The following is a 22991-nucleotide window of genomic DNA, read 5'->3' on the forward strand; positions in this document are numbered from 1 at the left end:
TTAGCAATTAATTGACTTAACACTGCTAAATGCCATTGCACACTATGGTGGTCCTGGGAGATCAACATCTGTACCACATTAGTCAAATTTGATGCAGGATTCCTTACATTACACTTATCATAAATATTCATTAAATATGCAAATTTGCAATAAATTGACAAAATACTGATGTAAATCTTTGTCTGTTATCAGAGTTGTGTGACCAACACCAGTACTAAATTTCATCACCATCTTTCTAGAAACCTAGCTTTTTCAAATTCACTAATCATGCAATTTAGTACTAATTATTCACGCCACGCCAAAAACAATGGTTTTGCATATGTATTTCATAGTTTTATGTCCTTGTACCAAGTATGAAAAGAATTGGCTCAGGCATGTCTGAGATACCTGCATGCACAAATGCACAGACTCATGCAACCGTAAGTCCCTCACTGAACTTACCTCCGTGGGGACTAAATGTGTGTACACAATGCAACAAGACCTCTAATATGTGATATTTCTTTGAAAAAATATCATATAGAAAATGTATTTTTACTGTACATAGAAAGATAACTGATATTTTTTTTGGAGAATATACATTTTCATGACACGTAAACGTTTACTTAAATTTTTCTTGAAAACATTAATGCTTTCTATGATAAAATATGCATAATATCTCTGACACATTGAAATTGGTGGGATTCAAGATTGATCAACTTGCCATTTGGCACAGTGTATGAATGTGATATTCAAGATGGCTTACATCTATTTGAATAATACATGACAATACATTTAAAAAACACTAGAGAAATTAACACATACCCGGTAGATCATCCTACGATATGACAGAGACAGAAATACATTTATGCTGTATAAAAGCTTGTTAGGAGGTTTTATTTACCATTAAAATATCTGTATTACATTGTAAAAGAGTGATACACAATCAACCAAGTGTTCTTACATATGCAGGCCTTGGAAAAAACTAACATATATTTTCCTTAATTACAAAGGTTACAAATGCAATGTAATTTGAACTACTGGAGGAATCAATTAAATCTTACATACATGAGGAAGTTTCAAGTATACATGTACATCAGTGTACAGCTGATACAATGTCAATCCTGCCAATTGGGGATGAGATCATTATCCATGTAAATCAGCATGCAGTATTGTGATAAAAGTCTTTACTGTGTAACAAGAGAATTTCACAATACACAGCTTTAATACTTGGCTGCATATTTTTACAGGCATACCAATGGGAACATAAAGCCTAAGACTGACCATTGTACATAATCTGAAATATTCTGAGGAAAATGATGCATCATACCTATAGCTGCATAAAACAGGTTCACAAAGTTTTCTATTCTCAAATATGTTGCTTTTAACCAACTGAACTGGGGTCCACTAGACCTATTCAAAGTATTGGTTGTTATGTTGTAAAGTTGGTTGTAAAGTGACCTAGTGACTGACAGAGCCATGCTGTGGAGTCCAGAGAATAACTATGTGTGACAAATTTGTTGGTATAGTACCTGTCGGTTTCAGTGAGTGTTTTCCAAGGATTTGGAAAGGTGGGACACTGTGATCTATGATGGTTAAATGGGGGGGGGGGGGGGGGGTGTCACTGAGTGAGTGAAGCACAGCAAAGTCACTGAGGAAGAAATGTAGTGGAGGGCTTTTTCCAATTGACAATTGATGTCATGAATACATTCATTTCTAAACAACATGGAAACTGTCTTTTAATGGTTTGTGACATATTGGTAGCATTAAAAGTTCTCATTTGTAAGCAAGTGAATGGCAGCGGATAGAGCTCAACTAGTACTGTGTTATGTAGAGTGTAGAGACTATTTCTGACACTTATTGATGAAGAGGGTGGAAATCTTTGCTAGCTCATTTCAGGACAGCTGTAAAAATTCACAATGTCACATTAAGATCATCCCTAAGAACATGTCTGCCAAATATCAAAGCTATCAGATGAGTAACTTTTGAAACACAAATATTTTGAACAAAAATGGCAAAAATTGACCAAAAAATACGAAAATTGAAGATTCATCAAATTTCAATATATCACACTAAGACAACCCCTAGGAACCTGTATACCTAATATCAAAGCATCAGACAAGTACTTTTTGAGAAACACATTTTTGACCAAAAATGGCAAAAATAGCACCAAAAAACAAAATTGCAGATTTCGTCATATATTCAATATATCATATTAAGTTATCTGTAGGAACCTGTATACCAAATATCAAAGCTGTCAGATGAGCGGTTTTGATGAAATAAAGTTTTGACCAAAAATGACAAAAAAATTCCTTAAAAATACAGATTTGCACATATCATCACAATTTGAACAAATCTAAGTTGGGCTATCCCTTGGGATCTGTATATTAAATAATAAAGCTGTCTGACCAGCGGTTATGAAGAAGAAGATTTTTTACCAAAAACGCCTTTTTTGGCACTAATTTGGATATTTTCAACAAGATCAAAAAATTGAAAAAATCGGTTTCTCAAAATCATATAAATCATCTACACAACAAATATCAAATCAGTAAGTATGGCGGTTCTCAAGATATTTGAGAGGACGGACGCCTCACAATTAGACATACATACATAAAGACAGACGCCGGACGGATACCCATCCCAATAGCTTCTATAGACTATAGTAGCTAAAAATAAGCTCATTCACACTAACTGCAGAGCTAAAATAGAATTTAATCATTTGATTCCATGTCTGTTCTTTTTAAGTTATATTCCTTGAATACAAGTAAACAAGTACTGATAACATATATACTTGTAAATATCTATTTTTCATAAGCTTGTCAGACTGCTAAAGGTGTGCTTGTGATTTTCTGATAACATGAATTTTACTTATTGCAAGCAATAGTTTTGATCTCCAAAGCAAGTTTCAGATGTAGTTTTGAGCTTTTGCTCTTGATAATGGAATGGGACTTCATGTACTGTATTCACGAGTTAGTCCAATTTGCAATAATCTGCAACATAAATCTCTGTACCCTGTCCACAAGTTGACATTGCCTGAAATCCATATCGCACAAGCTTGAAGATATATCTCCTGGAAGCCATCATTGTTTACAGCCTGGGGGGGGGGGGGGGGGGATCAGAGGAATGTGAAGGGGGTCACTCAAAATATTGATAAGGGGGGGGGGTTACTCAAAATGTTGAGAGAAAGAAGGTGCAAAATGTATTGAAACATGTACCTCTCAGATTGCACCACTTCACACATCAATTTCTACAAATTTTTACTCAGTAAAATTACACATTGAAAACACCCCTGAGATTACGCCAAACTGCACCAATGCACACATCAATTTCTACAAATTTTTCCATGCAAGGGAGAGGAGCAAGCCCATCGGACACTTTCCCCATCAGCCTTCCGCATGTTCTTCAATCAGTACTTTCAAAGTCTACCCTATCAGATATCCCAGTGAGGACCCTGTTATGATACCCATCCATATTAAACAATACTGTATGTAGTTGTATACTGGTTATAGTGTGACCTTTGACATCTATGTTTTGTTGTGACTTTGAATTTCATTTTGTTGGTTTCACCTTTTCAACCGTCATGAGATAACCAATGATTATCTAGCAGGGTACACTAGGATTTGAATGGTCTTTACTATTGCTGTATTTATGTAAATTATAGAAATACATGTATTGAAATTTAAGTTTTCAAAAGTGAGTGTGGGGGGGGGGGGGGTCAGTCAAAATTTCCATGTAAGAGAAAGGGGGTTACTCAAATTCATCATGGTTTGGGGGGGGGGGGGTACTTGAAATTTTAGAGTTTCCGACAAAATTCCTCCAACATCCCCCCCCCCCCCAGGCTGTAAATAATGACAGCTCCCAATGAAATTTGGGCTGCAGTGTAGCTGTATCTTTTGATGAATTTTTCACAATTTTTTTAATATCAACTCTAGTTTCTTGTTCTTCTTCTGAAAGCTTAATGGGAAACAAAGTACCTATATATATCATACATGTGCACATTGCAATGTTATTGACCAGTATATGTAAATCTGGGTCCTGATTGACATGTACACCTCTGGAGCAGAAAAAGTGATAATGGAATGTTTATAAACAATCATCACAAGTGACAATTACCTACAGGTTTGTTATTATACTACTGAGATCACCATGATACTGAGGGGAGGCATGAAATAATAATTGTGTTTTCTCAGTGCTCTGAAAGTTGAATTTTTCCTCTCTTTGAGCTGGACTACCTTAAACAGTTCAGTGTACAAGCTGCAATATGATGATGCTTAGTATTGCGGGTTATATCTGTTAAGTTGCCCACTGTTTGTCTGTGGTAGGTGTAGTGGCCTTTAGGAGTTTTTGATCCTAACATACATGTACATACAATCTGTGTGCTGAGCAGTGTAAGGGTTCACGTCTGTCCACCATACTGACTAATAGGAAATCCTCTACCAAATGGAGGTGCAATCCCACTGTCTTCATCTTGAGAAAACTGTCCCTGGTAGCTGGTTTCTTTCTTTGCGTGGTAAAATGCTGCCTTAAAGTCGGTTTTGGATTTATCTTGCTTCCTCTTCTGCATGGATATACACACCTGTTCCCTAACATAGTAATAATAATAAACTCATGGAAGACAATCATGGACCAATCATGGAACATAAAACATATAATTTCTCTTCACAAAAAGTTAGTTTATTTGTGTGTTAAATATCAAAGAATTCTTGTGTAAAAAAAAACAAATAAATTTATTTTTCTCTCCGCTATATACATATTTCTCTAACGTAGACATCTCAACCACACCGTTTTCTTCTTGCTCAACCAATGTCCTGCTCAGTTTAAGAATGAGAATTGCTGTAACATGTATGCTGTGTATAGTATCTGGATGGATTAGTGTTAAGCTGATGCACCTACATAGTTGCTGCTGGCAATGTCAATTAAAATACAGAAATGTATCAGTGAACCTGTGTTTCTAATTAGTATTCTTGTAATCGTAAACATGCTAGCTATATAAAGACAATTAAAATACAGAAATGTATCAGTGAACCTGTGTTTCTAATTAGTATTCTTGTAATCGTAAACATGCTAGCTATATAAAGACAACTAATATAAAACACTTTGTGCAAGTTACAAGATACCAGTTCCAGCACATCTTTGCAACAACCACTTGTGTATATATACTTGGGAGTAAGGACTGAAAAGGAAAAAACTTACCTGTTGTTTGATCATTTCCATTCATCTTTCATTGTAAATGTCATGGCAAAGTCCTATTCAAAGCCCTCCACTTTGTTCTTTACTGCTCTTTGTCAAGGCAATGGTATTTCTCATCCTTGACATTGCAGCATTCACTGCTGATCCTGAATTGTAAACAGATAGACTCATGATTACTAACTCTTTAAATGACAATGATAACCTGAATGATTAAAATACATTGATGATGGGATGTTAATGAATTTCAAACACTCATAATGTCCTTACCCTAATGATGATAAGCATTACACACATGTAAACATTCTAAATAAGATGACCCAGGTCTATCCACAATACAATTACTCAGCATCGCAGGTGACCCCGGTCAACCATCAACAAATACATGTACACGCTATGGAGATGATCCTGGGCAATCCAGAATACAAATACAGGTACACATTATTGAAGATGACCCAGGCCTATCCTGAATACAATTACAAATAAAGGTACAGTGTTTTTATTGAAGATGACCCAGGCCTTTCCTGAATACAATACAATACAATACAGGTAAACATTAATTGTTGAAGATGACCCAGGCCTATCCTGAATACAATACAATACAGGTAAACATTAATTGTTGAAGATGACCCAGGCCTATCCTGAATACAAATACAGATACACATTATTGAAGATGACCCAGGCCTATCCTGAATACAATTACAAATAAAGGTACAGTGTTTTTATTGAAGATGACCCAGGCCTTTCCTGAATACAATACAATAAAATACAGGTAAACATTAATTGTTGAAGATGACCCAGGCCTATCCTGAATACAATACAATAAAATACAGGTAAACATTAATTGTTGAAGATGACCCAGGCCTATCCTGAATACAAATACAGATACACATTATTGAAGATGATACAGGCCTATCCTGAATACAATACAGGTACAGATTGTTTGTATTGATGATAGACATTGGTCATCTCCCATTATGTATTCTACATAGGCCTGAGTCAGCTTACATGTACATACTGTGTGCATGTATGCGTATTGTGGATTGGCCTAGGTCATCTTCCGTTGCATATATTATGTGTATTTTGGATATGTCTGTGCCATCTTCCATACCATGTGAATGCATTTGGATTGAGGATAGCCCTGGGACATATTCCATATCGTGTGCATGTAGGCCTGGGTCATCTTCCATACCGTGTACATGTATTTGTGGATAGGCAGCGGTCACCTTCTGTCATGATGTGTACCAGTACTGAGTAACACTGTATTGTGGATAGGCATAGGTCATAATATTTGCATGAAGATATTGCCCAGGATATTGTCCAGTTGAATGTTTACCATGCTGAACAACAAGCAGCACACTGCGACATGCTAAGTCGTGTTCGATTACAAGTAAGCAAAAACGATAATTGCACAGGTTGTCCGCAGAGTTGCAGGGTAGGACTAGTTACAAAAAATGAAAGTGTACCAGGAATAGTTTGCTGAATTTCCATGGCTAGTGTTTGAATAAGAGACGAATCAGTTTTTTTTTTTCTGTAAGACATCAAGTGGCCATTATAGGAAAAAAATTGTGAGACTGGAACGAGAGTGACGCTTTCTCACAATTGGTGAGAATCTCTTAATTGCCATTCTCACTGCTATCGGTGAGAATAGTTTAATTCTCACCATTGAGCACTGAGAAATGCACTTCTTGATGAGATAATAGATTCTCACCGATGGGAATGGAAATTCTCTCTAAGCACTGTGAGAATGGTAATTTTTACAGTGAGAATCAACCAGACTAATCATTCACTGGTGAGAATCAACCAGACTCATTGTTCACTTGCGAGAATTAACCACATTGTTTCACACCAGTGAACAAGTCTGATTCTCACCAATGAATGGTGAGTCTGGTTCATTCTCAGCTTAAAAATTACCATTCTCACAGTGCTTAGTGAGAATTTCCATTCTAACTGGTGAGAATCTATTATCTCACCAAAGAGTACATTTCTCACTACTCATCGGTGAGAACTTTTGAATTCTCACTGGTAGCTGTGAGAATTGACAAGAGATTCTCACAAATTGCAGGAAAGCGTCACTTTCTCTCCCAGTCTCGCAATTTATTCCTATACACCCAGTTTGATTTGAAATTAAAGCATTCATTGTTTGGACTACCAATAGAAAGAGGCGACTGTTTACACCTAGTGTACAAAATGTGATTATCTGCAGTACACCTTCTCAAAGTGAACAGTTGGTTTAAAAATTAGACTCTGTGATTGGAGAACTGAAAGCACTTGATGACTGAGGCAGAAGGGAAAGGGTAGAAAGGAAACATCTTGAAGTTACCTGTAAATAATGCAATACTTATGATACGTCTTGATACATTTACAAAAGTGCAAGTCACATAAGTGTGAAGCACACGGGAAATAAAATTTGTTGTGAATCCTATAAAGAAAGCAGTTTGTTCCATAAAAAATAGTTGTTTATTTCATTGCCACTAGCTATCTGTGGTTCAGGATGGTCCTACTTAAATTTGAAAATCACAAATGTCCCATGGACCTGGTAATGTATTACTTTGAATGGAAATGATTATGGGACCAGTTTAATGTCATATTGTTACTGTAGCAACTGATAGGACCTGAGTATACAGCTGTCAGTTGGCCAAAATCACAGATGAAATTATATGTAATTTGGATGGCTATAGTTCTAGCTAGTCAACGTTGGTCTCAATTAGCCAGAATGGCTTAGTGGTAAATTTAGCCCGTGGAAACACTGAACAGGATATATGTAAGTACAAACCTGTGCCACAGCAAGGACCCACTGCCTTAGGAAAGTAAATATATTGATGAAAAACTCCCTCAATTCCATGGGTTTTTGCACTGCATTGATGACAACACCACCATCTCTGTTCAGTGTTGGCTGTTTGCATAGCCACACACTGTGTATTTGCTTTGCAATGGAGGATGGTATTTTCACCATGTTGTTTTCACCAGGTTGTCAGACCAGTATCCAATGACAATGGGACGCACTGCCTCAGTAAGGGATCTCGAATCTGACTGGGTGAAAAGAAAACATTAACAAGGATGTAATGTAAATATTATCTCCTGCACATTGCTGAAATTACTTTACACATCAGTTCATTCTAAAACATGGCTTTTTATATTCATTAAGATAAGAAAACTTGATTGTTTATGACTTCTGTAATTTTAATTAAACCTTTCATCACTGGTATAACTTTGCACCAAACCCATTGTAATCACTGATGATTGTGCACCTTTTAAAGAAAACTATAATGTAGGTCAAGACGTGCATTCAAGCAAGTAGCAATAAATTCATTTATACATTTATTTCAAGGGAAGACCTGGAACAGGCTCCATAAAATATACATAAAAATATGAATGCATGAAGTACAATAAAACAATAAACAACACACACAAACTATGTGAAACTATTAAAAATATGTACAAATTTAGGCATGACATTCTGACCAGGCATCTGAAACTTTGACAAGATAATGTGTTGTCAATGCAGGGTTGGAAATGCACACATCAAAGTAGCCATACATCTTTGAAGAGCCAAGTACCTAAAACCATTGAGTTTTATACTGTGAGTCTAAAAAACAGTGCGAGTTCTAGTATTTGTAGTTTACTGAGGAACATCAAAATTAACATGAAACATGATTGGGGACAATCATACATATTATTAAAATATTCATATAAAATATAGTATATAAAAACAATCTTCGATGATAAAGAGGCTAAAGGTTAAAACGCTTGCAGAATTCTTCATAATTATTTCAGCTGTTAGGATGCTATGTTTGAAACAAAGGAACTTCATGAATTTCATTTGCCTCAATTTTTTCCTGTTGATTTTTTTGCCAAGGAGACTACAGTACAGACACATATTCTAAAATACTTACATGTATTATATAAGTTATGTACAGAGCGTCAAGGGAGTTGATGTTGAAGAAAGAACTACAACTCCGCCAAATATAACCGAGCATGCGAAAATCTTAACTGATAATGAACAAGATGTGCAGGAAATTAAAAATAAAAAATGACTAAAAATTTAAAACAAATCTTACCTGATGAAGGATTTGTAAAAGATCAGTTGTCAATCTTTTGATTCTTGTTCCTTCTACGTTCCACATACATATACCTCTGAGGCTTTACTACCAGGTTACATGAGGTATACTAACAGCTGTAGACAAATGTCAATGAATACAATTAGAATCTTGAGATAGTCCTATTTCTCACTGTCTGTACAATGGATACTCAACTTTATAATCATGGATATGTGTCAAAAGATTAGTAAAATCATATACTCATTCATTATGTATTACCATGCCACAAATACACAGTAATCATGGTTTGCTTTTATGTCCGTGAATATGAATAATAATGCTAACATTGAAACTTTTCAGCAAAAATGTAAATAGTCAATTGTACAACGATCATAATCAATCACAAAAACAAAATGAAGTGCTTGTGGGCCAAATTATACACTTTTTAAAAAATCTCCAGATTTGCCAAATTTTTAGGGTGGGCATGACTGTGCATCAATGCTTATTACATGCCTTGATGTGGGTGCAAATCAGTGAATTGATTTGAAAAGGAACATCCGGGGAGTTAGCGGGTCGGTGAACATAATGTACTGACCGGTTTTAATGGTTACCCGGGCAAGTGAAGCCCTTCAACGTTTTTAACATCCAAGTAGACACTTAATGATAGATGTAAAATATACATGTGCACACTTCTATTTTGACTTTTGTTAAAATCCTTTCGATGCTGGTCGATAGTGGTAAAATTGTTTGAAAATGTCCTGCATATATACGCATGTAACTAAATGTGATACAGCATTTATAACCATGAAGATATTGTTGCCTGAATACATGGGTTTATGTGCCCTCGCAGCAGGTTGATAATATCATGGAAATAACAGACTCTGCTCTGACCATTAATATTTATCTATAGGCTTTGGCAAGACTGAAAGCCAAAATAAGCATGCTCGCCAAGCCTTGTTAATTTTGGACTTTCCTCTTACCCTTGGCCATAAATTAATGATAATGGTCAGGGCTTCTCCCATTTTTCTATTAATTTCATTTATTAAGGGTTAAAAATAAGTGTGATAAGGCCATTTGTGTACAAGAAATTAAATTTTGGAATTTCAGCAAATGCACTTTTCATGTATGTACACAAGGCTGCCAAAGGAACAAGGAACAATTTTTTTCCAATACAAACTGACAACATTTTTGCACTCTTTAGACTTTCGCCAAGTCTGTGGGCATGTAAATATCAAAAATGAATACATTGAAGCAATGAACTTCGCAGACTGGCAGGCTAGGTGGTTGGCTGGTGCTCAGATAATGGGGTGAATGCCATTCCCTACAGACTTGTGAACCTTGCAGGGTTTCAGTAGCTATAAATAACTTATATAACATCAGGTAATAAATATGCATGACTAATCTTAATCTTAATCAAGCATAATTTTCCAACTCATTTAAAGTTGGAATAGAGAAGAATAGTGAGTATAAATATGCTTTCAGAATTTTTAAAACAGTCTGTGAATCTTTCTAAACATGGGGGATATTTTTGCCTTCCCTGGGGAATCGCAGCGGTACAATTATCATAATGAATCATGGTAATCTCCAGTCGTATGAAGTATCAGTAAATTTCACAATTGCAATCACCTTCCCTGATTTTTGTACCCATCACAGCTCTGCTCGGCTCCATACCCAAACCGGGTATTTGATTCCGCTCTTGCTGAAAAATTGTAATTTTTCAATAACATTGTTTCCAGAGAATGTTATCGTAGGAATTATAACAAAAGATGATTCATTCACTGGCAATTTTTTAGTAATTCTGGGTAAGAAATACATATATGATTGCAGAAGATGGCATAGAATACCAAGGATTCGACAATTTACAATAAGGGTATATGCAAGAAAGAATAACGGTAGAAAAACATTATTTTAAGATTCAGCGGTGAGAATAAGAACAGATTCTCACTAATTGCGAGAGAAAGCGTCATTTTCTCGCTCGAGTCTCACAATTTTCCCTATGATGATGCTGTACGTGTTTAGGCTTACAGACCACAGACGTTCTGTTGAGTGGATAGTTTGTAAAAGTGGAGTTTCCGCTACGTTCCGACGTTCTCCTCCGTAGCCTTATCACCATTTGAAGAAAAGGCTACAGAACAGAACGTCCGAACGTAGCATAAACTACACTTTTACAAACTACCCACTCAACAGAACGTCTGTGTTACAGACAAGCTGCAGTACAGTAGCTCGCGCTCGAGGTATTTGGGTCGCACGGCAAAACGTGACCTCGAGCCACTGTGCAGTTACACACACTGCCACACCAGCAGTGCTACGCAGAGCTAAAGCGGCAGCATACTGATACCATGGAGGTAGATATACTTACGTGGAAGAGAGAACTTCACCAGTCGACGAAAATACGTGATCATCAGCTGCTCCCCTACAATGGTGAGACTTGGCTGCAGTACGATGTACGGCTGAGTCGCCCCACGATGTAACAAACACAACTCATACGCGATCGCGTGGCCGCGCATTGAAGTGACTTGGGGATTCCTCGTACAGCCTCCGGTCACCGGGGTGACCCAGGCCTGGGGGTGACCGGGCGTTTGTGACAATAGGGCCGCTTTACACAGGCATATCCTTCCATGACAAGCAATCAAGTACGCCATTCATGGCTTTATTTTGACAATACATCAAAGAAACTCGATGTACAAATTTTACAGAATGCTTTATAAAATATAAACCAACACTCCTAACACATTACGCTTTCAAGTGTAGTGTTAATTTAGCTTCGCTACACTTCGCGACACTTGTTCTCATTTGCATACAACTTCCCACCTCCTTTCTTGAATTAGATGCGCGTGGCCCGGGTGGGCACAACGTAGGAACGCGTGTATTTCTGTGTGTACGTTTCACTTGTGGTGTTGTTTGTACATCGTGTGTCCTTGTTTCACCTACAGCATTACCTTCAAGGTGACAGGCTTACTATTAATGTTCAGTATCATTGCACCGAGTTCTGCCCACGGTGAAAACACCTGTTTGCCTACTAATTACTGCCCGTCGCTGCCCGTCCTGAATGTAGCCTATCTATAGCTACAGTAATCACATAAATCATTTATCAGTTTTGATATATACTCCTAAATTGTAAGTTTGATCAAAATCGAGACCACATTCAAGGGCTATGCAGACTGTCCATGTAAGCACACACAGTGACAAGAAGGCGGCAAACACCTACTCACCAAGCACATCGAATCGGCGAAAAGAAGCATAAAAAGCTAGGCTTATCGCCAAAACAAACGCGCCAAGCGCTAACAAAAACCCATACCAAGCGGCCCTTTTCAGGGCCACCAAATACTCCAAAAAGGGAACTACCAAAAAATACGATAAGATGACATAGAACACACAAACACTTAAAAGAAATAACAAAAATCGTACACATAACAAACAACTGAAACACAACATTAAATACAAAATAAACAATCACAGTAACGTAACAGAAAACATGGCCGTGGAAATAAATCAGCTATTTCCAAAGAAAAGCCGACAACAACATGAAATTCAACAACAACCTATCATCGCTCAAACTATGAAACTCCGAAAAATAGTACTAGGCAAAAGCCTTAAAATTCATTCGGACACCAACAAAACCAAACAGAATAAAACCACCTCAGGATTTCAACAAATAAAGTCGTATAATGTGACTACGCTACATCGTGAGACACAAACAATCGCAACACCAATTCAAAGAAAAGTCAAATTGGACTCCACGAACAAAAAAAACCCCAAAAACTTGAAAGGTATCTGAAGCTGCTAAACTCGCACTTCTAGAGATACCCTTTCAAACAAGGAAACAAAACATGTCGCGTGCCAAAAAATCGCGATAAACCAGCTTGCAAACATTGGACAAATTTTGGGAAAATAACCCTTCGACAAGGGTCGGTTTTTCGTTATTGTCAACACAAACGATTACGTACTCGAATGCGAAAGGCAATTACGTAACACTCAGTATTATACACAACAAGCCAGAACAAACAGTAAACAAAGTAAATGAACTATTAATTAAAATGTACGAGAACAAGCACATCAACCAGGATACTTGTAAGTATCTTGATCAATAAACATAAAATCCGTACCCCGCAGTGGTACTTATTGCCTAAAAATTCACAAACCTCCGCAAAAATCTAAAAGACACACCAGTCAAAACAAAATTTACCGAAGTAAAGAAATATAGAACAAACAAACCGAACCACCAAACGGACTCACAACGTGACCAAAATTAATATACTTGCCTCGCTAATCGGAAAGCAAGACCACTAAAATGCATTAAAATAAATTTTCACAAACACAAACTAAGGAAAGAATACACTGCGACTGATGAGAAACCACACTCGGGTTTCGAAACGCAAGCGTCAAAGGGCGACTCTATCAACTTTTGTAACAACATAGGTCCGGCTGCGTCTCGCCATAAGCTTTCCCCACACAAACAAAACATTACCGTACACACTAATCCAAACTTCTCTACAAATATCCAAAGCGAAACAAACATTTCATTAACACAAACAATCGGATAAGAATGTAGGAACACATTTTCGAAACGAATCAAACACAAACTCGACACAAAAACATTTAGGATAGTTAGGTGGGGAGCCTGTTTCACATTTTTTACATCTCGCTATACTGTCTATGATTCAAAAAATAAAGTCATCTGCCACTTTTTCTGTATACGCGGTTTGGCAAAACTCATCTCTTCAATCGAAAGTCGGGCGATTTCATGGTTCTTTGGGGCACTTAAGTGTACGTCGAGCTTAAGGAATGTATTTACATTCGCGATGTTTTATTCGAAAATTATTTATTCCTTCAAGGGCAAATGCACATAATTTATGCTGTTGGAAATACTGGCCGCTCATAAACAAGACAATAAACTCAATATATGTGCATTTTACTTATATTGTCAAAGTACCACCGACACCCACAAAAAACCAAATGGTTCAGTCCAGGTATTTGCAACTCTGCCATCCGACTGGTCAACAGGAAATCAACCATAGGTGTCTTTTGGCACGCGTATACGCCAGTCACCTAGGCGACGGTAATCTGCACCACTTATCACCATCGGGAAGGTACTCCTCCCCATATACCACTGGTGATCCCACCCTCAAGGCACTGCGTCATTCGATCAAGCATTGTTATTGTAATTTCCTGCATAAAATTAACAGCGAGGTCAACCGGTCAACTCTCTCGGCATTTTCTCTCATGTTATCTGATTCACTTCTCCAGTAGTGTTCGTTTCGAAGTCAATCATATTGAATAAAGAACACGTATTGTCGTACCATCAATTTCCTCTGAGCTACGAAACTTAAATGCTGTAAGATGTTTGTTTAGTTCCGAATGCAAATCATGTTGAGAGATTCTCTATTCAATATGAAAGATTAAAGACGTATCCAATAATAGATTTTGTCAATGATTTTTGAACTCGCTTTGATTGAAAAATGAGATCCGTGCACTTTTCCTATCGCAATTAATTACACGTATCGCCCCGAGTGGTACGATGTTCTGATCAATTATCTCATGTATAATCTGTAAAATCACGTCTACTTTTATCTCTTCAATGACATTTTCTCCTGACCATGTGCCTACTATACAATCACGTCTACGGCTGTATGATCAATCACAACCCACTCACATTCAAATATCAATGGGGCAATTTGAAGATGACTATTATTCACAACATCTCGTGTCTCAGAATTGATTTGCCAATTGGGTCCGAGTCGACAGTTATGTTATTATTATTTTTATTAAAATATGTTTGAAAATGCACTACACACAAGTCTCGGCACATTGTACGTAACGGAAAAAAGTGCGTATGAAAAAGAAATCCATACATGGAGCTGAAAAGAGACAAATCACTAGATTAAAACGATAAATTTACAAAAAGAAGAAGTCTAAAAACTGCAAATAAAATTTAGTAAAAAGGAAAGTTTTCAAATTGCACAAAACTGTAAATAGTCTAGTAGCTGCCTTAATTTCAATTGGCAAATCATTCAAGAGTACAGGTGCACAAACAGTAAACGCTCTCTGACCGTGCGTCCCCATAAGCTGTAACTTCCGATTTTTGTTGCATTTCTGTTCTGATCTTTAAGTGGAGTTCTTTATTGCTACTCTCAAAATCGTTCGCCAATGCCTGGTGTTAAGCTTGTCAATACGGCGTGTGTGTATGATGTTATTGACGACAATTTAATTTAAGGCACATGAGTTTTGAAACTTTCTTTGCCTTACTCTTACTAAATCAATAATAAAAATCATGGGTCATCGTAAAATGTTGGTGGTACAGACACAATTACCTGATACTTACCGATATTTGAAATTGAACATGGTCGCAATCAGGGTGTTAAATCTTTGGTAAAAAATAAAATTCTGGCTTAGAAAAACTAAGACGGTGAAATATATTCTCATTCTAGGAACTTATAAGTGAGATCCAACAAGGGGTAGATGAGAAAAGAATCAAGTTGAAAAATTTCAGAATCTAAATATCTGGCTCTGAGGCCCATTCTACCTTAACTGAGTAAGCCGAGTAAAATGTAATTGTCAACAATAAAATTGCATATTTTACATAAGGCATCGTGCTTACAAGGTTAATAGTTTTCGAGGAGTATAAAATATGTAACCGTATTCTCGCTACTGTAAGTAGCGTCTGTCTTGTGCTAAAGGGGCAAACTACAGGATATTGAAATGCATTATAGGACAAAGGGCGACTTCTCACGAAAGCAAGAGTTTGAGACATCTTCGACATGACTTAATTTAATACATAAAAAGGACTGGGATGGTTTGCTGAGAAATGAAGATTTGTGGGTCAATGAATAATCATCGGCCAAACGGGCAGCAACCTCTAATGTATCTGCCTTTTGTTCATTGATAAACGTCTTGATGTCACTTCTGATGCGCCTTTTAAATTCCTCAATCAAAACAAGCTGTCGTAATTTTTCATAATTCTGACTGACCTTTTCAGAAGAACACGAACGATCAAACAGTTGTTCTTTCGTTCGAGCAAATTCAACATAGGTTTGATCCTTCGCCTTCTCACAATCCCTAAATTTCTGACGGTAAGCTTCAGGCACCAATTCATAGCCCTTGAGAATTAAGTCCTTCACAGAATCATAATCTGAAGCCTGCTCTACTGACAACTGAATGTAAATTTCTCTGGCTTTACCCACCAAAGCACTCTGCAAAAGCATAGACCAGGACTCCTTAGGTCAATTCAGACTCTGAGCAATTTTCTCAAAATGAAGGAACCAACATCCTTTTCTTGGAAAGGGGGAACTAATCTGAAATGCTTAGTGATGTCAAAACCGTTTGAAGGGAAGAATTTTCTGACTTTCAAGCTCTAAACGTCTCATTTCTAACTGCAGTCGGTGTTCTGCTAATTCTCTTTCCTTTTCTTTTTCCTCTCTTTCTTTCTCCCTTTGTCTTTCTTCCATTTGCAATTCTTTTTCTTTCATTTCCAATTCCCTGTCTTTCTGTCTTTCTTCCATTTCTAACTGCATTTGTATTTTTTCCTTTTTCTAATGCCTGTCTTTCTTTTTCCATTTGTAATTCTTTTTCTTTCATTTGTAATTCTTTTTCTTTTTCTAATGCCAATTTTTTAAGCTCGAAATCTGCCTGTATTTCCAATTCCAATTTTCTAAGTTCAAAGGAAGACTCAGGCTCATAATCATGCAAGACGGATTCCTCAAATTTGCCTACACTGACTAAATATTTGACAATATTGAACTGAATTTCTTTCTTCCGCATAGATCTCTTGACTTCTACTTTAAGGAAATCGGCCAGTGCAATGAGGTTGTCTTTTTTGAGGGAATCAAATGCGTCCTGATCAAGGTCCTCCATAAATTCGTCTGGCTTGAATTCCGCCATGATTGAATTTCACTGAGTTCACAGTATACAGTAGTTTTGAAAAGGCAGGCAAAATGTTGTCAAACGGCTCAAAATATTCGTATCCCGGACAAGCCCCCAATTTTGTTACGTGCAGAGAAAACGAACAAAAGGGTGAACTCAGCAGTTTCCGTATAAACAGAAATTTATTACGAAAATAAAACTAATTGCTAAGTCAGGGATAAAATACAAGCTTTAAAAGTGTACAGACTACTTATCTCAGCTGGGACGGCAAAGCTCCAGCCTCAGAGTTGTAACAGTCAGTCGGATGAATGAACAGTCCTTTGGCTTGCAGGCTTGAAGTTGCACAAAGTCCCACAGTGTAAATCTAGCGTTGGCAGTGAAGGTCTTGAGAAGTCTTGAAAATTACTTCGGCTGGAGTTTCCAAGACTTGAAGTAACACACAAGAGACACGATCCCAAAAGTCTGACTGGAAGCTGTGCATGTCCCTTTTTATACACATGTGCTTACATAAGAGCATTTAAGAACGGTCTAGAACTTTTATTGACGTGCTAATTACTGTTCTAAATTTATCTCTCTTACACAGCTAACTAAATTTCTAGAACATTCCAAACATGACTAATTGAATTCAAGGTTGTGAGGTCATTAAGGGCAGTGACCTTGAGAATGTTCTAGACTAATTGAACTCAGGTCAGGATGAGTGTGGGGGAAATGACCTACGTAACAACATTAAGCTGTTGCTTAATATTTCACTTTATCCCCTTGGACATCCTAAAACACAACCAGATGAACATGGTATATTGTTTCTTATTACTGATGGACACGTATTTATCTGCAGTGTGTTACGTGGTTTTTTTTTGAAAATTTAAAGCATAATCATATTATTACTTGAAAAGTTTTGATAAACATTCACTAAGGTCATTAGTGTTTTACTACTATGCGAAATATTTCCTTTGTACTTTTTTGAGTTGTATGAAGGTTGCATAATGATTCCCAAACGCGGCCAAAATAAAAGGAAAAAAATAAACATTATTTGCAATTATTGGCAATAATTTGCACGCTAATTCGTTATTGTGTAAAACAGGATATAATGGAGGAGCATCTTTAAAGGCTTGTTATAAATTTGATGTCATGTATTATAAATGACCCTACTGACATGTCGGTTGTACTTTATTTGGCAAGATTAGCTTCAAAATTTTGACATATGTAAATTGTCAGACAATGGTCGAAGACACTGTATTACAAATTTAAGGTAAATTCCCTGTTATTTGTTGCTTTGTTAAAGAGCATTAATTTGGTTTTGACATTATTCTGGTGAATATTGTCTGATCGCGTGATAGACGTAAGGGGCGCTGTTAAGGTGATCTTTCTTGAGTCGGCGAAGGTCGAAACAAAAAAGAAATCGGAATTCGTTAGAAAATAGATATATAGTAACACAAACCTTTTCTGTCGTGTTATGTATTTCCTTTATGGTGTAAAATGTCGATGATGACAGGGTTGACGATTTGCGATCATATTTGCAGGGTAAAACTGTTACCCAAATTACCTAAATACAAAATAACTGGTCAATCGACCGTCAATTTTCGCTGAAGTGTGCACATTTCTCATTACAAATGCTTTATTTAATGTCGTATATTAATCATAAAAGTTGAAGATGGTATAGATGAGACTTTCGATTTCATATCATTGGAATGGCATTATCAAACTTTTCCTATCATGCATTCATAAATACATTTAAGTTGACAGAATTCAACCGTACGGCAACGGCTTCCAAATTTAAATTTTATTTAGATATTTCATCACCTCAGTCAATGAACTTCTTGACCTCAGACTGTTATCAAATTTGATAAATAACATCCGTTGCCATTGTAGTGTTGACCTTCTCAAGGACAGAACGGCCGCAGCTGGTAATGTATGTTATTGCCTAACCAAATCAGTCTTTACAAATCTTCATTTTTATTAGTCAGCAGACATTCAGTCAATTTTCAAATGTGACCTGTAACACCAGAGAATTTCACTTAAAGATTTCCAAATTTAACATGCAACGCAAACATTTCAGGTAACATTTTACGGGATAATATGGTTACTGGTAGTGGAGCTGTGTGCCCTCTTTATTATTTTCACTTTTTGCGTGTCAAGCTTTCCACATAGTTAACTCAATTATTCTTTTTGCTCTGGATGGGAAAACTCTTATCAGTTTGCTGACTTGTTAAAATAAAAGGGTCAAAATGTTAAACAAATAATGAGCTCACAAAGTGGAGTTTGTGTGAGGTATACGTGTCAATGGGATTGTAAAACCATGGGTGACTTGCAATGGACATGGGTATTTTTCCCACTTACGGCGTGCACCAAAACCTTGTTCAATTAACCTCACTGGCGCTTGAAGTCTTTTGCATCCTAATCAAAGAATTGCGTGCAAAATGGCCATAGTAAGTTAAATTGCATTCTGTGCATTTATCAGGAATTCAACTTCTCATAGGTGAACTGCCAAAGCCACATCATTTTAAGCACTTTGCAAAAGTAAAATGAACGAGCAAAGATATTTGTTTCGACGTGATTTTGCTAAGCAAGGGCGAGTACATTAAGGCTGACAGTTTTAAAAGCTTCACATAACTAACAGCTCAGATTAAATATACAACGAAATTTCTTGCCTCTGGAGGTGATGGATCTTCCAACTCGTCTGGAATCTTGCCACTGCAGATCCACGAGAAAAATTCTTGTCCTGCAAAAACATTCATGTATACGATGATACAGTTGCAGTCACACGAAAGAAACAGTTCTGGAATATTTCAAGCCATAAAATGTTTTTAATTTTAAGTAACTCACTAAGATCACTTGTTCTACTGGTTTTGGAGGAGGTACTTCTTAGCCAAATGTACATTCGAGGCTATAAAGGCTTCGCCAGAAAAGTGGGGCATATTAACGGTTTCAGTAATTTCCGGTGCAACGTAGATAAAAACATCTCGAAGAAGTCAGTCATAAAGCTCCGGATATGAGGTAGGAAAAACAACGAAAGTTGGTTATCTTTATACAGACTCGCTCCATCCTTTCATAGATTGTGACAATTGAACAATGGTAATCCGCCTTTCCTCATGGATGCATATTATGTTTAGAATAAAACATTATTGGATAAATACTAGAACCTAATGCTTATGGTAAAATATTTTTCGTGTCAATCCAGATAATCCTGCGAAAAGAAATCGCCACGTTTTGTCGACGCTGCAAAATGTAATTCGGTTTTAATATCGAGATTTCATTGCCTTGTCTAATTGCTTCCATGTTTTGAGCAACGATGTGATTTATAGGGTGAGTTGTCACATAAACACCGAAAATAATAAAATAACATTTTGATGTCTTTCAAGGACATTCTTGTAATTAGTGAACCATAAAAGATGGTTCCGAACTTTTGTTTTTCTGCCAGATTATTATAACAGATTATTTAAAACCCCGGACACACAGCTGTCGAATACATTCAAATTTGATGTTGTTTCACTAAAAAACATCCCTGGCAAAACGCTTTACCCCATTGTTATCACGAATATTGCAGAAACGAGGTGTGGCAGCTGTAGGTAGCTGTATCAAATTGCCTGATGTAAACGTCAGAAGCAAGACTTTTATGATTATTGATATATGAATAAATCATCTTGATTCGTACAAAGTGCGTGACACACCAATACCAGTTACATGATAATTTTCAGAGTTGGTGACACGCCGATACCAGTTACACGACGACTTTTCAGGGTTCGTGGCATATCATAGACGCCTTCTTTTACCTTTTTCTTCTCTTTGATACACAGAAAAGATAAAATTGTTGAAAAATATGAAACAAAAATAAAATACAACGCTATTAAATTGGACGAATAAAATTTAACTATTTTTCACGGCGACCAATTTATCTTGTAACAACATAGTCTGTCGAGAAGAACACACTACAAAATATTCCGGCTTTGTCTGAAATACGGAAATGAAGCAGCGGTTACTCAGTTTTTCGAAATTGATCATTCAGTGACTTTGATTTCATTCGATATCAGTATAGAAGCAATGATTTCACGTCCTCATGCATACAGTGTCGAAGACCGGGAAATTTCAGGATAAACATTTACCGACCTATACCGTGTTGCATCATGGGTGATGTGCAGAACAACGGCAACAGGTAACACGTGATTGGACAGTAGACGACAGCGTCAAGATAATTGCTTGCGGATGCAAAGGATCAAGACGCCTAAGAGTCTGAGGTCGCGACCTTTTTTTCGTTTTCGATTGAAAGATGGCATTTTCTCAGCTGTTCTCGAGAATTGATAATCAAATCCTTGTCGGACTAAGAAACGCAAGACAGTTGATAACATCATAGGCTCGTGTCAGTGTGAAATGTCGATTCAGCAAGGGAAATCTCACGCCTCTGTTATCCGAGATACAAGCCTTATCCCAATATTACTAGAATCTTAAATCCCCGACGCCTTTTTCAAGCCAAGTCCGTGAAGAACTGCACATATGATTAACGATATCTGAACGATAATAGTGTTCTGACAAACCATGGGCTACAGGGAATGAGATATCGAACTTTGGTATGAATTGTAAAAAATGAGGCTGGTAATTGCAGAATGTATAATGTGTCTGTTTCTTGCAATAATTGAATGGACGTACATGTCATTATTTACTCTATACAGGCAGCGGGGTTATTGTAAGGAATTCCTTATACTGATCAACTAAAGTAGAGATTAGTTCTCGGAAAGTACGTCTATGTCGGTCGACCGCGATTGGAAGTGTAATCATTGGCATGCATCGTACGATATACCTATACACGTCGCCAAATGAACGGACGAAACACTTTTCTGTACCTCTATCTCCACTGTCAAAGATTTCACGCAGAGTTATTTATTTATTTTTACCGCAAATATTCAGACCACAACAGCCGCAAGTAGCCCAGGGAAAACCGATGTGCATTTTATTCCCGGTGTTTGCATACTACATAAAGCAGTACTCTCCGGTTTACACTGAACTTAAGCCTAACATTGATCGAAACCACTGCGACAAGTAGTTTTCAATTTTAGCCCCGATAACTTTTCACGATAGGTCAAGTTTATACATAAGTGGGACATAAAAAACGTACGCAAAAGCTACAGTTCTAATATTAGCGATATTTGGATATCCATCAAGAGTGTGTATTTCATCGAACGCACTGAAAAAAGAATGTCATAGAAACACAAAAAAGTGCTTTAAATAATGTTCCAACGCGGATGGTTTTGTCGAGTACGCTAAAAAGACACAAACTCCTCTCTTCCGTTACCATGATACGTACAAAGCAGCCGCATTTCACTGATTTCGCTGATCTGCCATGTATTTTAATCACTTTTCAAATAGTTTCCATTTTTTTACAAGGAATGATTATCATGCAATTGATTTAACGATAGTTTAAGGAAAAATGAGCCTCAGGAACAGATATTTGGAATCCCAAACCTTTGCAGTACTACTTTGGTCTGCCACCTGGTGAAACTCATTTTGAGGCTCATGAAATAACGTAAGTTTTCACAAGCTTACTTTGTGAAAATCGAATTTTTTTCCCAACAGAGTAGAAACAAGGATGGCGGCCATTTTGAATTTAAAGAGTCAGTTGTATCTTTATAGACTTTGTTATATTCAACGTGCAGGGAAAATATTGCAACAGGACCTACTGTGTGAAAATACTAGCTTCTTTACTCTGTCATTCAAAGGTTTTAATAAGGGGAAGTTAAGAACAACGGATGACAGTACACCTGTAGTCAATCAACAGTAGTTACAGGGTTCAGACAGTCTACTACCTTACCCAGACCGGTACTACAGTACCTGTAGGGTAAGATGTTACTCAGAGAGGTTGCATAAACAGCGCCAATGGCCAAACAGAAAACGCCAATGGCCATTGATCGTACAATACTGCAGTAAATAATGTATATT

At 37.0% G+C, this 22991-nt stretch overlaps 1 long non-coding RNA gene across 1 annotated transcript; it reads right to left on the reverse strand.

Annotated features, from left to right (window-relative positions):
• Positions 1 to 841: 841 nt before the first annotated feature.
• LOC139142246 (uncharacterized) lies at positions 842 to 12016 on the reverse strand. Its single transcript, XR_011554331.1, has 5 exons — positions 11563 to 12016; positions 9225 to 9340; positions 7940 to 8196; positions 5170 to 5312; positions 842 to 4559 (listed from the first exon to the last, which is right to left on the reverse strand). It is a non-coding gene; the product is annotated as an uncharacterized lncRNA (long non-coding RNA).
• Positions 12017 to 22991: the final 10975 nt, after the last annotated feature.

This window comes from Ptychodera flava, chromosome 10 (assembly GCF_041260155.1).
Source record: "Ptychodera flava strain L36383 chromosome 10, AS_Pfla_20210202, whole genome shotgun sequence".
NCBI classification, from domain to species: domain Eukaryota; kingdom Metazoa; phylum Hemichordata; class Enteropneusta; family Ptychoderidae; genus Ptychodera; species Ptychodera flava.